The 18,998-nt window shown below is 34.8% G+C and overlaps 1 protein-coding gene across 1 annotated transcript in view; it reads right to left on the bottom strand.

Moving 5' to 3' along the window:
• Positions 1-370: 370 nt before the first annotated feature.
• LOC135221145 (apolipoprotein D-like) overlaps positions 371-18,998 on the bottom strand; it is a 25,696-nt gene continuing 7,068 nt past the window's right edge. Inside the window, exon 6 of the transcript XR_010315888.1 lies at positions 371-638. The gene's annotated coding sequence lies outside the window, so the exon portion shown is untranslated. The remainder of the gene's footprint in view (positions 639-18,998) is intronic.

The following is an 18,998-nucleotide window of genomic DNA, read 5'->3' as shown; positions in this document are numbered from 1 at the left end:
TTCCTAACCTTTTGTATGTTCATTCAGTTATTTTGTTATATTTACTTCTTTTTATGTTTCTCTGGTAAGGAGCCTTAATACAACCTTATGAAGTTTGATGTAATTAAAAGATCATCAATTAAACGATGAAAAGATGAGTGTTGTGTAAAAATGCAAAAGACTAATGGTTTACGTCAGAAGAAAATAATATTTTTTCTCTTAAAATTATTGATATCAAAAGCATATCAACTTTCTCTGTTATAAATTATTGGCTACATAACTTTTCATGTGTCAGTATTAATCCTTCTCTGTTAAAGAATATATTAATTTTGCAAACTCTTACGACTCCAAAATATTATACAGCGTGGTAGCAATGAAATATACTCAAAAATTATTTCTTTCCTTATTAATTTACTCAAGTCTATTTCTGTTAAAAGACAGAAAATACAAAAGTTGGTCAAGATAAAAGAAAGATTATGGTGGTTCCTCAGCATATTTTTGTGTGCTACAAAAGAGACAATGAAGTGACAGATTCTTCGTTCTTCTGCAATGCAATTCGCATTCTTCAGGTCTTCTTTATTTCTTTTCCTTTCTCTTCTACAAATGATGCTCCTGATGTTCTACTTTTAAGGTTAGGCGAGTGGCTGCATTCTCTTCCTCTGGAATAATATCAGTCAGTGATGAGCTTTGGGATTTCATGCTTGAAAGTTCTTAGGGCAAACAACAGTTAACCGAATATAACCCATCTTTATCCATGCTTATAAATGGCAATAAGCAGCTAGGCGTATTTCCTCGCTGCAAATAGAAATAAATTTTTCAAATTTAGTTTAATTCATATATGTGGGTTTTAAAATTTTTTTACCCATGTTTGTGTAAACTGGGAAGATACCATATTCCTTATGATAAATCATTAATATTTCGCAATTTCCACCAAGAAGATTTTACCGTATCAGGTGCGGCCTTGGAGAAAAAATATCGACTTCTGGGTCGATGAAATCGAGTCCAGAGGTCCACACCAGACACCTTTTACCCTTTACCACCTTACGATACTTACGCTGTTTCATATACTTGCCCTGAAACCTCACCACAAGCGAGATGGCTCACAATCTGAAGCCAAGTCGATTGCAATTTCAGAAACCTTCTCCCAACAATCGAATAATCCGGATAATGAATTACTCATCGACAGACACCGACGAATCCCACAGAAAAACGAAGAACTTTGGAATGGAATATGAAATTTAGGACAAAGATCGAGCGGTGCGACCAATGAGGTCATTCAGCGTTGAAAGGGAAATTAAAAGTAAAAAGATTTCAACGACGTAACTACATCGTTGAAATCTTTTTATATCTTTTTACATCGTTGAAATCTGGAGGAAAACCTCGCCACTGCAGCATGATACAATTGTTAGGAGAGAGTGGAAAGTAAGCTGGACGAAAGAAGATATGAACGGAGGCGTAGAAAGAGTGAAAGGGGTTAAAGGTAGCGGGGCGAAGGGGCGCTTCAAAGAACTTGAATTAGTGCTGCCCACAGTAAGCAGTGTGAGGTGTACTGATGGCGATAACCCTCTACGGAGGAAGAGCGAAAAAGACATGGGATATGATAAGCCAGGTTAAGAAGCTTGGTTGGTAGATATTAAGTCGGCCTCATGCCATGGAGGAGCCCTTGCACAATATTGAGTCGCAAGTTATGGTAAAGGTGTAAAGGTCAGTTAGAAGATTGGTATAGACTTCTAGACTCGGAAATTCCAACTGTGATTCCATCGTATCAGAACGGAATAGGTCTTGGAGATTTCTAAAAACACGATATAGCAGATATTTGTGTTAATGATCTTCACATATTATTATTATTATTATTATTATTATTATTATTATTATTATTATTGCCTATGACAGTCATCCTATTCGACTGGATGGTTTTTCAGAAGTGGGGTTTCCGGGTTGCATCCTGCCTCCTTAGGAATCCAGCACTTTTCTTACTATGTGCGCTATTTCTAGGAGCACACTCTTTTGCATGAGTCATGGAGCTACTTCAGTATCTAATTTTTTCAGGTTCCTTTGCAGGGAAATTGGGATCGTGCCCCCCCCCGCTACCCTATGATTATGGGTACAATGTTTCTATTTTCAGGTCTTGATACATATAAATTTTTTCTTTCTTTCTTTCTCACATAATCTGGTGTCCATTGGTATTGCGACATCAGTAAGTGATAGTTTTTTCTTGATTTTGTCAATCATCGTCACGTCTGGTCTATTGGCACGTATCACCCTATCTGTTCTGATACCATAGTCCCAGAGGATCTTTGCCTGCTCGTTTTCTTGCACTTCCTCACGTTGGTGTTCGTACCACTTATTACTGCAAGCTAGCTGGTGTTTCTTGCACTGGCTCTAGTGGAAGGCTTTTGCTACTGTATCATGACTCTTTTTTGTACTAATTCTGTGCAAGTGCAGGACGTTCGCTTTCTATGTAATATATGGTCTCGTTTTTCATATTGCACGTCCTGCTTATGGGTGTGATGTTATTTCCATCCACCGATCTTTGAACATACCTGGTTCTTAGGGCATAATCTTGTGCCGTTGTTATCATTCCTTCTGTTTCCTTCTTGAGCGCTCCCCTTTGTAGCCATTGCCATGTTTCATCGCTGGCCAGTTCTTTAGTCTGTCTCATGTACTGTCCGTGCGTTGGTTCGCTGTAACGTTACTCCGTTCTGTTTGTCATTCTCCTGTCTCTCTATATTTCTGGTTTTTCGTCTACTTTTATCAGTCCTTCTTCCCATGCTACTCGTCTTCACAGGTTTTCAGATATTGCCCCAGTGCTCTGCTCTCGATGTTGACACAGTCTTCTATGCTTAGTCGTCTATCTCCCTCCTTCCTTTCGTGTTATGTAGTCTGTCTGTATTTGCTCTTGGGTGTAGTGCTTTGTGTATTGTCATATGTTTCCTAGTTTTCTGGTCTATTATTATTATCATCTTTATTATTAGATAAAAACATATATAAAAACAAACTCAGAAAAAAGTTACTTCAAAAATGGGCAACCAAACTGCCATAGAAAGTACCACAGCATTCATAGCGGCGCCATTGCACAAGACATGAAATATCGAGAGGCCTCACGGCTGCGTAACTCTGGTTTTATGTGCCAGGTGAGCGAGGCAACATCAAAGTATGTGGCTTTGATGTGCCAATGTTGATGATTGGCGCCTCTCGTGCATGGCGGATGTGGCTTTTGCCGTTTGATGAAGCGAATGTTTGACTTTCGTTTGAATACTTGATTTTCCGGCTTTGCTGTTCGGTGCCCATCTACGTAGAGGTTAGGAATAGTTCTGCCATGAATATATATACTTTTTTATACTCCCTATAATTTTACAATACAAACATACATACATATGTATAACTATATAATCCACACAGACAGACATATATAACATATATATATATATATATATATATATATATATATATATATATAAAGAATCTTCTGGCCATTTTCACCAGATACATATATTAAGAGGGCATTACGGCTATTACAATAATGTATATATGTTATACTATACATATATACAGTATATACGTGTAATATGAATACATACAACACGATACATACCACACACACAAACATATATATATATATATATATATATATATATATATTATATATAATATATATATATAAGTATATTTATATATATTTATATAATCGACGTATGTATTAATTCAATCCCATTCTTTTAATTTTTGAAATGTCTAGCAAAAACAAGAGGGCGAAAAAGCATTAAAGATAACTCATACCAAGAACAATAATTTGATGTCTTTGAATCAGTAAAAAGTATTTGAAGATATAAAAAACTCTATATCTGGATGCAAATTCTGAATAGTAATTAATAAGAACATCGTCTAAATGTCATTGCATCTTCATAACAGATAAGAAAGTGGACCAGCGAGCTTTCATAAAACGCTACATTTAAAACCTTACTCTCTTGACATCCTTAACCGGAAGCCATAGCGGTCTTTGGCCGCTGCTAAACCTCTGTGGATATTTGCATTTAGATGCGCTGGATATCAAACCGAACCTTTGTGGTCTTTAGGCCAGTGGATGTCACTGAGTTCCAGCCTGACGCGATGGCCACGAATATTGAGTTTCAGTGTTTATGGATATGTAAATATTGGTGGGATCTTCCTTTGCTAGACCGGGACCTCTTAGGGGTTTTGGAAATGTATATAGTAGGAACTACTCACCAACCTAGCTGTATCGTGATGGTATATGGCAGTAGTAGTTATTTTAGATATCAAATGTTTTTTTTCAGATTTTAGTGAGCAAGGATATTGAATAAACACCGAAATAAAAGATACTGAAGAACATTTCGTTTACGTGTGGATTCGTTCATCGTAATGAATCTTATAACCTTCGCCATATACTGGATAAGTCAGTCTTTGTAACGGACTTCACAAAAACATGGAAATCGTATAAAAAGGTTTTAATTGCCAAAGCTATTGGCTAAATATGTACCTTAAACAGGATGCACTTTATATTGGGAAAATTGAGCTAAACAAACAAGCAATTAATCGAGTAGTTCAATATATAAAAAAAAGTCCAGCATCTGAACATTCACAACCCAGTTTCCCAAAAGTTTACACAATGTATCTAAGGTTCCTTCAAAACCAATATCAAATAAAAAGTACAGTGTACTTACTTTTTCAGCTCAGGTCCTGATAACCATACTTAATGTAAACTCTCCTCTTATCATTCATGTTTGTATAGCTTCAGTTTCAATCAATTTGTTTCTGGAATGTTACATTTCCCTTAGATCACGAGCACAGCAGGCAGCAATAATTCTTGTCAACCCCCATCTATTATGCTGACGCTACGGAGCTGCTGCGGCCTTCCCTGGTGGCCCGCACTCATGAATAATTTCTCTCTTTAAATTTACGTCGTAGTGCCGCTTCTAAAAGAGAGGAAAATTTCATTCCAGGCCGCTAAAAGAACGACGGATACTAAAAGAACGACGTATGCGAGAGGCGGATGTTTGGCTTATGGATGTTAAGGGAATACAGGGTTCAGTGCTTCCTTTATTTAGCTGGTTATTCCTTATGGTTTATGGTGGTTTGCAATGGTTAAGTTAAGTATATCTTACTTTTACCAGACCACTGAGCTGATTAACAGCTCTCCTAGGGCTGGCCCGAAAGATTAGACATTTTTACGTGGCTAGGAACAGATTGGTCACCTAGCAACCGGACCTACAGTTTATTGTGGGATCCGAACCACATTATATCGAGAAATGCATTTCTATCACCAGAAATAAATTCCTCTGATTCCGCGTTGGCCGAGCCGAGAATCGAACTTCGGACCAGACTCTGCTTCGGACCACCGACTTGGTAGCCGAGCGCGAAAACCACTCGTCCAACGAGGAACTTGGTTTTCAATGGTAGATGGACATTTAAAAAACATTTTTGAATCGGAATTGGATCTATTTAAAAATATTTTCTTCCGAACTGACGTCTATAATTTAGACCAAACAAGTCCAATGATTCTATCAAATGATTCCTCTTCCCAAAACAGATTGCTCTTCTCTGATCATGACAGATGGCTCATTGCTTTAATGATCATTAGCGGCAAATAGATCTTACAATAGAATATATAAAAACGAACTAGGTCCTTTATAGTTGAATCTATTGCCGTGGAAATTTTTCACTCTGTAATTGTTAACTAAACACACCAGTAACAATGTAATAAACTTCACATGGAATTAGATATATCTAACGATCCATTTATCAAGCCGCAAGTGCTGCATACAAAGAGAACATCAATGAATTTTGATATAAATTGATCTTGTCTTCACAATTTATATTGATATTATATGATATTATTGAATAAATAAATGAAACGCTTAAACGTTTTCCTAAAAATTCGGAAATTAAGAAATAACGTACTGTCCTCCCAAGATAATAGTATAGATTATAACGATAGAAGGGACAGACGACGAACCGAAGTGTTGTTTATAATGGACAACCTCGAATCTAGACATGTCATTATGATCATGTGAAAGAAATGAAGCGATTATCCTAATTAATGTCGTGGAAGAGTCAGTTAGGTAAATGAGATGTTAGATACTTACTTTTGACCACATGAATGACTCAATCAAGCGAATTTTGCGTTAGACATTTCTTACCTAATTGAATGAAAGAATAATAATTAATAATAAATAATAATAACGCGATATTAGACGTTTTCTACCTTATCGCAAGAAAACGCAATTAATCGCAAATGATGTTCCACGATTTCCAAGATTTATGTTACTTCGACAATCCTCGTCGCACTAACATAAATCTTTCAATGATGAACGATATGTATACTAGGCCTCGATCGCAGATTGATTTTTCTAAAATAACAAATGGCCGATTAGTTTTTGTTGATAGTATCATCAGTGAGCGGATACACCCATTTCCTGTCTGGTGCCCCATTGATCTATAGGTACTTAAATACACACTCTCTCTCTCTCTCTCTCTCTCTCTCTCTCTCTCTCTCTCTCTCTCTCTCTCTCTCTGCGTGCAAATTCATGGATAGTCAGGTACAAAGATGAAATAGCATTCTTTCACCATAAAAGTAGGCGGATACTCGATATATTTCGCGTTTTCAAAAAGCAAATTACTCTGGAAAATGCATGAAAATGCAGTCTCAGAACAAGAATATATCTAAATAATTATACACTCTATTTAGACCGTTACCATACATTTATAAATGTCCTCAGTTTTATTATTCCCTTAATAATTAAATAAACAATATTTCCTTTAGAGATAGTTTGTATTAAATCGAGCAGTGAGCTTAGCGTTGCACTACCTATTGAAAGCTGAAGAAACCAGTTACAGTTCCCAAGTGAACCCTCCAAGTTCCAGAGGTATTCTGAAACTCGGATGCAACTGGAGTGAGCCAGTTCCCTCGTGTTCCCTCGGGCACACTATTAAGAGAACCCCGATGGACGCCAAGGTCCATTCCCCCATAATTAATTTATGGTAAGTTCAGTACGTAATTAACTTTTTTTACTAGTCCAGGCGCGGGCGATTGCTTCACAGGGTTTCTCTCTCCGGTGCAAATCAGCATATTTCATATTGACTTAATTTGATGCGGTGAGAGGTGTCCATTGAAGTAGTGATTTTCATAAACTGGTTCGTTTGAATTCGAAGGGAATTTCGTTAACGATTTGGACATATGCTGTACAAGTTTCATAAAATAATGTTATTTACGTCGAGTCATTTCTGTCTTCCTGTCTTTCTAAAATGCATGCAAGGATGGAGAATTCATGTAAGCCTTGCATTATGTTGCTCTCATGTAATGCATAATTTCAATTCTAGGTTGGAAGCATTTCTGCCTGTCTGTCTGTCTGTCTAGAATGTAGATTAAGGTCGGAGATGCACGATACATTTACAGCAAGTTGTATCACTTTAAAATAATGCAATATGTAATATACTACATAGTGTTAATTCTAGGACGGATTTAAGAAGAGAATATTATGAATGTATATTGAAAGCGTGAATGGGATAAAAAAAATTAATATACTGATGCTGTGAACTTTAAAGCATAGCAGATCTTTTAATGAACTATGCGTAAAAACTGTACGAGAATATATAAAAATAATCTGATTCATTATTACCTTATATATGATTATAATTTAGGAATCTGAAATATTCTGCACCTTCAACCTCATACATATGCTTTAGTATCTTTCGACTCGTTAAAATTGAGACATCCTCTGATGCTGGAGACTGAATGGAAGTGTAATGAAGTGCTTCCCCTACAGAGCAATGGAGGTAATTACACCGAGATGAGTCTCCGAGTCCTTAATGGTACTCCAAATTGATGAAGAGAGAAAGGACTCTTCAGATATAACAGCATATCCACTACAAGGCAGGAGGGAATGGGGAAACGAAAAAGTTATTCAGCTCACTCTGAACAGTTAGTCATTAAAATCTTTGACATATCGCACAAATAACTGCTTAGACATTCTTCTTAACGACAAACGAATAATAACAGTAAAAGAGAAAAATTTTAGGAATATTGTATAGCTGATGAATGAGGACAAAATTAACTTGCTAATTCTATAGCTTGTTTAGTATTTTGTCCAAACTAAGAATTGTCACATAGTTCATAAGTGTTGATCAACGGAAGTAAAATATTGTGTGGTCGTGGGGCGGGGGTGTAGGGGGAGGGAATTAATGATTTGGTTAGGTATTCCAGAAAAGCGAAAAATTTACATTGAAAGAGACTAGCCTCACTACTTGAAAATAAGAAAAAGACATGATTAATGTATGCCATACCTTTGTTTCGATATCAACAGTTTTATATCCATTCTGAAAGACGGAGGTGAAACACTCAGATTAATGTCGTGCTTGTTAAATAATAAGGTTTTATTGTCTATTGTCTCGTTAACTTCATGTTTTACATCTTGAAAGAATCGCTGTCACTACAAATAAAGATTGTTCTCCCACGGATATTGGTAACACTTCACAATATATATATATATATATATATATATATATATAATATATATATATATATATATATATATATATATATATATAGATATATAATATACGCTTAAAGTTCACAGTAGATGCACGTGACTTCATGAGTATTCACTTATATATATATATATATATATATATATATATATATATATATATATATATATATATATATATATATATCTAATAAAAGGAGCCCATAAAAAACACCAAAATATAGAGAGAAAAGTACTATATTTCAGAGACTGCTGTCTCTCTCTTCAGGTATATAGAATGAGAAAGGTTTACAGAAAAGGTTGTATTTATACCAAGAGATCCTTCCACAGGTAAGCCATTTTAGGTCACCCCCGCTGATAATCTTCCTTTAATCTTCTTCAGCGTTGGTTGAATGAAAACTTCGTCGATCACATCTGAAATCCACGCTCCTTTTGAGATGCTCATTACCTGCCTCTCTTTTATTAAGGCCGATTCCATCATTTGACTCTTGTACTGGCAGTTGCTGCTATAAATTATACGTGACAAATTCCAGTTTATTCTATGGTTATGTTCATTTATATAGTTGAAAATAGCCGAGTTCTGTTGTCCATGACCTAACTAACCGTTTGTGCTGTATTAATCTCTGGGGAAGTTGATTTTCCTGTAAATCCGATATAAGATTGGTCACAGTCCTGGCATGGGATCTGGTAAACCCCAGTGTCCTTGGGCGATGTCTTTTGTTGGACGTTAATCAGAGAATTAGCTTAGGTGTTCGGGTAAGTAAAGTAAATGCAAAAAGGGAAAAGGGTTTTTTTTAAATTTTCCAAGGGTCTGAGTCAGCTTTTTGTAATCGTGTCCAGGTGGGGGAATTTTTCTTTTGTTGTTGGGTGTATCTCTGGTCTTGTCTTTCGGGGGTCGGTAGAAAATTACGTTTGCTTTGGAATTGCTTTCTCAATTATATGGTCAGGATACTTTAAAGACGAAAGTTGCTTACGAATTAGTTCGAATTCTTTTTCCAGGAAATCTGGGGAACAAATTCGTAGGCTCTTAAGAACAGATTGCTGGCTACACCTATCTTGATAGCAATGTCATGATAGCTAAAGTAGTGAATGTATGAAAGTGAGAACGTTTTGGTTTTCTGTATATGGTAAATTTGTATTCTGTCGTGTCTCTGATTATTAAACATCAAGAAAAGGAATTTTGTTGTCTGTTTCCCATTCAACTTTAAATTTGATGCTGGGCACTAATGCATTTAATTTTGAAAGGAATTCATTAAAATTGCCCCACTATTATCCCAAAATGTTAGAATATCATCAACAGGTAATGAAACATCTCAAAAGGAGCGTGGATTTCAGATGTGATCGACGAAGTTTTCATTCAAACCAACCGCTGAAGAAGATTAAAGGAAGATTATCAGCGGGGGTGACTAAATTGGCTTACCTGTGGAAGGATCTCTTGGTATAAATACCACCTTTTCTGTAAACCTTTCTCATCTTCATATACCTGAAGAAAGAGACAGCAGTCTCTGAAATATAGTACTTTTCTCTCTATATTTTGGTGTTTTTATGGCTCCTTTTATTAGATGGAATCCTGTTGTAACAGAACATTTTTACCAGTCATATATATATATATATATATATATATATATATATATATATATTATATATATATATATATATATATATATGAATATATAAAATTTACCTGGTTAAGTGACACTTATTTCAATGACTATAAAGGAAAACATGATAATCGAAGGGCTCCTCCCTATATAATAAATACAGCCATATTGCTGAACAGTAAAACTTTGTTTTTTTAGTAGGATTTACAAGAGTAGTTCTTATAACGTAAGATGGTAGTTATTTTCGGAGGAGAGTAGTTTCTATGATCTTTTCCTTTTTAATTGAAAAATGGGCTCGGTCAGCCACCTGCTCTCTGAAATGAAATATTTAATCTTCTCATGAAGAAATATTGGAGAACATTTTTATTAAAAAGATAAAGATGCGGACAAGAATAAAAAAACCTTCGTGTAATTCAGTTCTCAAATGAATACACACACACACACACACACACACACACACACACACACACATATATATATATACATATATATATATATATATATATATATATATATATATATATATATATATATGTGTGTGTGTGTGTGTGTGTGTGTGTGTGTTTCTGTGTGTGTGTGTGTATGTGCGTGTATAGGATTTACTGATCCTTTTATAGATAAGTATATACAAGTAACTGTATTACCACGATGGTCCCTTGTCCCTTTTTTTACACATTAGATAATATATATATATATATATATATATATATATATATATTATATATATATATATATACATTAAGCTACAAATGTCTATTAATATCCAATTCGCTCTACCTCGGAATTAACCTATTTTCATATATATTAACCGAAGGGGAATATTTTGTTGATAATAATTTCGTCCTCTCGTGGATTAGAACCAGCGGACAGACGAGAAATCATGACTTCAGTGAAGTTACCGACTCGGGCAATAAGTGAGGTATAAGTTGATATATATGAATCACGCTTGGTAAATGCAGCTTACAGCACAAAGTGACCCTTCCTCTTTTAACACTGCAGGTACAGCGATGCAAATTCACAGAATGAAAATTATTCATGAGTGGGGTCCCCACCGGGCCGAGTCGGATGCTATGCAGCGGCAGAATAACAGAGATTGGTTGACAAGAATTATCGCTGCTTTCTCTGTTGTAATCTAAAGGACGTGAAACACTCATATACATTATACCACTGTTAGAAGCACGGCTCCTGACTTGATGTATATTTGTTTTTCTGTTTGGGAGTGTCACTTATCCAGTTACGTAGTATTCTCTTCTGCAGCTGGGCGAACTGGGTTACTTTGAAGGAGATGGAACGAGTAAAAAGTCTCACTGGTGCATTGCAATTTCCGCATTTCTACGACTATTCTATAGTAGCTATGTGCAGTCTGAGGAAAATTATGAAAACACTTCTGTGTTGACAACTGTCTTGATATAAAAAAAAAGGCTAGTTTTTATTTAGAAGATTTGCCGGGCTCTTGTTCAAGGATTTACTGACACGAAATAAAAAAAAAATTATTTTTTTCACGACTATTGAAATGATAACAGTAATGATGACGTAGGGTAGTCAGTCAATGTTAGCAATATTAATAAGTATAAATCTAAAATAGGATTATAACAACAATCTACAAAATAATAATAAGGTAGAAATCAACAAGAAAAAAATGACCTATAACGCAAAATAAAACGACTGCCATAGAAACACCACAGCATTCATGGCGGCGCCATTGCACAAGACATGAAATATCGAGAGAGGCCTCACGGCTGCGTAACTCTGGTTTTATGTGCCGGGTGAGCGAGGCAACATCAAAGTATGTGGCTTTGATGTGCCAATGTTGATGATTGGCGCCTCTCGTGCATGGCGGATGTGGCTTTTGCCGTTTGATGAAGCGAATGTTTGACTTTCGTTTGAATACTTGATTTTCCGGCTTTGCTGTTCGGTGCGCATCTAGAGGTTAGGAATAATTCTGTAATGAATATTGACTTTTATATACTCTGTATTTTCATAATACATATTCGTATACATACATACATACATACATACATACATCCATACATACACACAGACTCATATAATATATATATAGGATATATATATATATATTATATATTATATATATATATATTATATATATATGCAGAAGCCAGGTACTATGTCGTACCTCTAAGTAAATGGGGATACAATCCACAATGAAGTAAATTCCTCTTGTAGTTTAAAATATATAGTTCTTGTATAGGATTAGAGCTTTCGACCATCAACTGTGGTCTTGTACACAAGACCACAGTTGATGGTCGAAAGCTCTAATCCTATACAAGAACTATATATTTTTTTTAAACTACAAGAGGAATTTACTTCATTGTGGATTGTATCCCCATATATATATGATTATATAGATATATATTATATATATACATATTATATATATAATATAACTAATATATATATATAGATATAATAAGTAATATATATATAATATATTATATATATATATATGAGGTCTGTGTGTAATGTCTGGATGTATGTACGTACATACATACATACATACACACAGACTCATATATATAATATATATATATATATATATATATATATATATATATATATATATGAGTCATATCACATTACCGTGATTCATATACAAACATCGAGCTACAAATGTCCATTAAAATCTCTTGGGGTCGGTGTGGGTTAAAGCTTCACTGTCGTCTTGGATTTGTTGGTTTCGATGGTTCGCGCCCGGGAACCGACAAATCTCTTTTATCGACTAAAGAATTCCCCTTCGGTTAAACATATATGAAAATATATTAATTCCGAGGTAGAGCGAATTAGATATTAAAGGACATAAGTTGTAGCTCGATGTATATATATATATATATATATATATATATATATATATATATATATATATATATATATATATATAGACTATGAAACAAAAAACCGCACAGAGAATTGCCTTTTGATGATGATTAGGACGTATGCTGGTAGAAGAAATATATTGAATAGCTAAAACTAAAGGGAAGAATGGAGGCAAATCTAATGACGCTTTAGATAAAAAGGTAAATTCCGATTAAAATGAAAGGAAGGGACTTTAGGACATAAGGATTTTTGAAACAAAAAAACATAAAAAAAAAATAAAAAAAAAAAGAAACTGAAATCGAACAATACTCGTAGTAATAAAACCGAGATACTACAGGAGGATAATGACAATCTGAAAGCTGGCCGACACGTGTAAGGTGAATTTGGATGTGGAGAACGGTTCAGAATGCTATGGAGTAGACTAGTTTTCTTTTTGTTTATGAGGAAAAAGGCGGTTAATTATCTTAAGAAAACAGTATGGATATAATATTTTCAGGTGTACTTGTGAATGCGTTTTTTTACAAGCTGTAAAGTGAGACAAATAACAGAAGGATTGATAATTTGAATTATAATAGTAAAGGTGGCTGCACCATACGGGTGAACACACCTTCAGAAAAGTTGATAGAAAAAAAAAAATTTTGTTTCTTACTATCCATTTGAGACCCGATGTGGCATCATTTTTTCGGTAATATCGTCAAGGTTTATGGTCGGACAGTGATGACATTCTAACACAATGTTTACAACACCCCGCCGTAATTTTTAATGTTATAGGAGTTAGTCAAATTTATATACTTTAGGAGTTTACTCTTATGATTTTAAGTTGTAGTCAGTCAGAACCCAAACACCGCCATCCCTCCCTTCATCAGTGGTTCCCTCCTTCCCCCACCAACAAGTTCCACCAACCCCCTCGCAAACCCATCCTTCTATCACCCCCCTCTCACTACCTCCTCTTCCCCCTCCAATTCTCCCACCCCTTCTCTCTCTCTCTCTCTCTCTCTCTAAATTGCACACAGGGAGATTTAAAGTCTTACACATAGTTATTCTATAGTGATTTTGTTTAACAGGTTAATAGAAATGTTGGGTGTAGTAATGAATCGATGGTTAGTGGAAATGACTGTTTTGGCTCGGTTGGCAGTTTTGAATGCAGTATTTGGGCAATTTACTATAAATGTTCACTGCCATGCAATCGCGGAAGGCGATTTGTCGCAGGGGTACAGAAGGTGTGCTCAAATCACACTGCCCATGGCCAGTTTGCTTAGATGCCCAAATGGGTGCAAACGTGTAATTGCACTCAGACTTTATAATATCTTCAACCAAGAGAGGAAAAAAAGGCGCACTGAGAATAAGTCTTAACAGGGAATTATTTACCAAAATACCTTTTATGTATAGTCTTCTGCAACAAATTTCGCAACAATGACAATTTATTTGTGAAATTATAGTGATGTTAATAATCAATATCATGATAACTATCGTCAAACCCAAGTATTCCTAAGTATTCGGTTTTTTCCTCTAATTTACTTTGCATTTGGGAAGGTGCCGTTTCTGCTAACCATGGAGTTTGAGGAGGATTACTGGTCCTCTGACAATATCCCTGACAGTGTGGAAGAACCCGTCATTGTCACTTCTGATTGGGATGATGAGGATGAGCTATTCTTTGGCAGCGATGACGATTAAAATGAAATCTATAAATTCTTGTGTGTATCATTATATATTAATTCTATAACTAATATTAATAATTTTACAATTTTACTGACACCATCTAATTGTAGAATAATTATACCTATTCCTCAATCTGTCTCATTGCAATATACGAACAATCGAACAGCAGGTGCAGAAAAACGACCATACACATATTTACAATCTAAGATCAAAACATATTTCCCCACGACAATTCTTAAGCAACGCAGTAGAATGAGGTTGAACATCACAGTGGAGCTCATCAGCAGAAACCACTCAACCCATTGTTGGGATATACATTTGAGTTATAATGTGGCAAAATCATGCGATATAATAATGCACAATGTACTAGTATGTATTTATATAGGGTGTCCATAAAGTACCAGTACCATTATAAGTATTTAATGCTTAGAATGGTACTGGGCCTTTGTGGACACCCTGTATTTTTCCAGTACGTGTGTATGTGTTTTTAGGTTTGTGATGAAGAGGGGTGGGGGGATGGCGGTATGTGGACTTCTACCGAACCTGGGCTCCGCTCAGGTGTTCGGGTTCTGACTGACTACAACTTAAAATCATAAGAGTAAACTCCTAAAGTATATAAAAATTTGACTAACTCCTACAACATTATAATTACGGCGGGTAGTTCTGAACATTGTGTTAGAATGTCATCACTGTCCGAACTACTATAAGCCTTGAAGATATTACCGAAAAGCGATGTCACATCGGGTCTGAAATGGATAGTATGAAATTTGTTGCATAAAAATAAATGCAGCAGTGACTGCATTCGTCTCTAACTTACGGACAACCATCGATTAATATATTTGTGTGTGTGTGTGTGTGTGTGAGTGTGTGTGTGTGCTTATGAGTGTGTGTGTGCTTTAAAAATCACAGTAGATGCACGTGACTTCATTAAATAGGCGGATATCAAAGAAAATGATAGGCAAAAATCCAAGCACTTTCCTCTTTACTAAGACATTGTCAAGGAACGGATGAAATACAGTTGGAAAGAAAGTTATCAGGTAAACAACAAGATCAAGAATACCAGATGGTTAATTGTCAAAAGGGTAAAAGTTAAAGAGATAATCCAGGATTATCGGATATCACACGGTCACAAACCTAAACATAGATTTAACCCTAACAGAAACTACAACGTATCGTATAGTCCAAAACATGTAAAAACTGAATATATTAATTTTGTTGCATATATTTATCTACAACTTTTTTCATTATGAAGGCATCAAGTTTAAATAAACCAAGACTTAAATTTAGAACATTTCCATGATTTGACTTGATGAAACGAGATTCAATGGATATTACCTTTGAACTGTGTCATTACATGTGATAGGCTCTTGCTTGACTCAGTTAATAGGATGATCTAAATCTCTCATATGTACGAATAATGCATTCGATATTTGCCCAGTTCTCACAGAATATTGGTGCTTGTTTGAGACGTTGCGAAAGAGATTTACCGGTTTGTCCGTAATAAACTTTATCACACTTTTTGAAAGGAATTTCATATATGCAGGCTGGAAGATCTTTAGGAGAATTTTTTATTACTAAACTCTCGACATTAATAGTACTGAAAACAATATTTATGTTATAAAGCTTTAAAATTCTAGGAATTTCTAAAACCTTTCATTATAGGGTAATTTTAGAATGTTATGCTTACTAAATTCAAATTTGTCATTATTTAAATAAAATGTTTTTCTAGCTCTTTTCCATGCCACATCAACAAAAGTCCTAGTGTATTTAAGTTTCAAGGCAATATCATAAATAGTTTTAATCTCAGCGTCAATAAACTGCGGGATACAAACACGTAAAGCCCTTAGGAACATCCCAGAAAAAATAGAGAATTTAACATTTTGATGGTGATTGGAGTAGTAATGAACAAACGAGGCAATGTTAGTTGATTTCCGAAAGACTGAAAAGGTGAAAGGTGAAATTTTCTATAATTTCTTATGGACAGTTACATCAAGAAAATTCAAATTATAATTTATTTCTTCCTCTACAATAAATAAATATAGGAGACTAAATTATTGAGATTATTACCAAATACAAAAAATATCATCCCATACCTAAATCATATAACTTTTTAGGGCAAAATTCTTGGTAAGAGTTTTGTCTCAAAAAATTCCAGGTAAATATTGTTAAGGACAGGAGATAAGGGAATACCCATAGCCATGCCAAACTTTTGTACAAAATATTCCCCATTAAAACAAAATTTACTATCTTTGATACATAACCTTATGAGACTAATGAGGTTTGCTACAGTTAAAGGAATATCAAGACTTTCTAATTCATCCTACAAAATTCACAAGTAAAAAGTTAAGTTAAAGTGAAAATTCGACTTAACTTTCTACGGAAGTGTATGAACGAGCAAATGATGCCCCAAATCGATTTTACCAGTGAGAATTCTTCGTCTAGCAGAGCGACCTTTCGACGAGTTTCAACACATCATACTTCAAAAACACATCGACATCACAAAAGTGGAAGTAGATGATGCGTTTCGTACCCTTAGAAGCAGACGGTATGGCTTTAATCAGACCGGTTACTGTGGATTGGAAGAATCGCCTGCTGGATTATTGCTACGGGAAATTGAGGAGGTGCTGCAACCGTCTCGAAAGGAACTTCAATTCAAGCTGAAGAACGTTATTGCTGAAAGCGACTGGACTAAGCATGCCAACGTGGACTTCATGATTAATTTATCAGACAAACCAGTGGATAGTGCTACGACAGCGGCTTTGGGATATGGGTTAAGCTTTGGTGTGTCTAACGGTAACCTGGACTGTGTCGAACTTTCAAAATCCTTTTGTTATTTGGAAAAATTTTATCTTAATCTATGCCTGAGGATATTAATATTTGTAAAGGTATTGTGTATGGTATGAGCAAGCCTTCTCCCCCTAATGTACCCGTAAGATTTCTCCAGGCTTATAAAAAAATTAAAGAAGACGAAACAGTAAAAGTGACAAAGGCAGATAAGTCTAATGCAGTGGTAATAATGAATAAAAGTGACTATGTAAATAAAATAGTGGCATTGCTAAATGATACTGATACTTACACAAAATTGAGGTCTGATCCTACACAGACAGTGAACTCCTGTTTTAATAAACAAATTAAATCCATTCTAAATCAAGACACACAAAATCAATAACCCTATCACACTAATCACTAGTTCAGTGGGCTCAGAATTTATCTAAATGGCTTGTAAAAATTCTTGCACCTTTGGTAGGAAACATTTGTAACACGAATGTAAAAAATGATGTTGATTTTATAAAGAAATTGAATAGTTTAAACTTGAATTTTGATTTTAATATAGTTAGTTTTGATGTTGTCTCTTTATTTACAAAAGTGCCTGTAGATGATTTACTTGAATGTTTGGAGGATGAATTAGAAAGTCGTGATATTCCTGTAGCAAACCTCATTAGTCTCATAAGGTTACGTACCAAAGCCTAGCAATATTTACTGGAAAGTTTTTAGACAAAACACTTACCAAGAATTTTGCCCCAAAAATTCTAAGGTTTAGGTATGTGGATGATATTTTCTGTATTTGGCCAGTTCACGAAAATCTCCAGGAATTTCTTAACCTCAATAATTTAGTCCCTACTATAAAATTTACTGTAGAGGAAGAAAGAAATTGTAATTTGAATTTTTTTGATGTAACTGTCCATAGAAATTATAGAAATTTCACCTTTTCAGTCTTTAAGAAATCAACTAACATTGCCTCGTTTGTTCATTACTACTCCAATCACCATCAAAATGTTAAATTCTCTGTTTTGTCTGGGATGTTCCTAAGGACTTAACGTGTCTATAGACCGCAATTTATTGACGCTGAAATTAAAACTATATATGATATTGCCTTGAACTTAAATACTCAAGGACTTTTGTAGATGTGGCATGGAAAAGAGCTAGAAAATTTTTTTATTTTTTTATTTAACTAATGACAAACTTGAATTTAGTAAGCATAACACTCTAAAATTACCCTATGATGATAGGTTTTTAGAAATTCCTAGAATTCTAAAGCTTTTTAACATAAATGTTGTTTTCAGTAATATTAATGTCAAGAGTTTAGTAATAAAAAAATTTTCCTAAAGATCTTCCAGCCTGCATATATGAAATTCCTTTCAAAAAAGTGTGATAAAGTTTATTACGGACAAACCGGTAAATCTCTTTCCCAACGTCTCAAACAAGCACCAATATTCTGTGAGAACTGGGCAAATATCGAATGCATTATTCGTACAAATGAGAGATTTAGATCATCCTATTAACTGGAGTCAAGCAAGAGCCTTAATCACATGTAATGACACAGTTAAAAGGAATATCATTGAATCTCGTTTCATTAAGTCAAATCATGGAAATGTTCTAAATTTAAGTCTTGGTTTATTTAAACTTGATGCCTTCATAA

Source organism: Macrobrachium nipponense, chromosome 20 (genome assembly GCF_015104395.2).
Source record: "Macrobrachium nipponense isolate FS-2020 chromosome 20, ASM1510439v2, whole genome shotgun sequence".
Lineage (NCBI taxonomy): Eukaryota > Metazoa > Arthropoda > Malacostraca > Decapoda > Palaemonidae > Macrobrachium > Macrobrachium nipponense.
The sequence above is the reverse complement of the archived record's forward strand: the minus strand, read 5'-3'. Positions and strand labels throughout refer to the sequence as shown.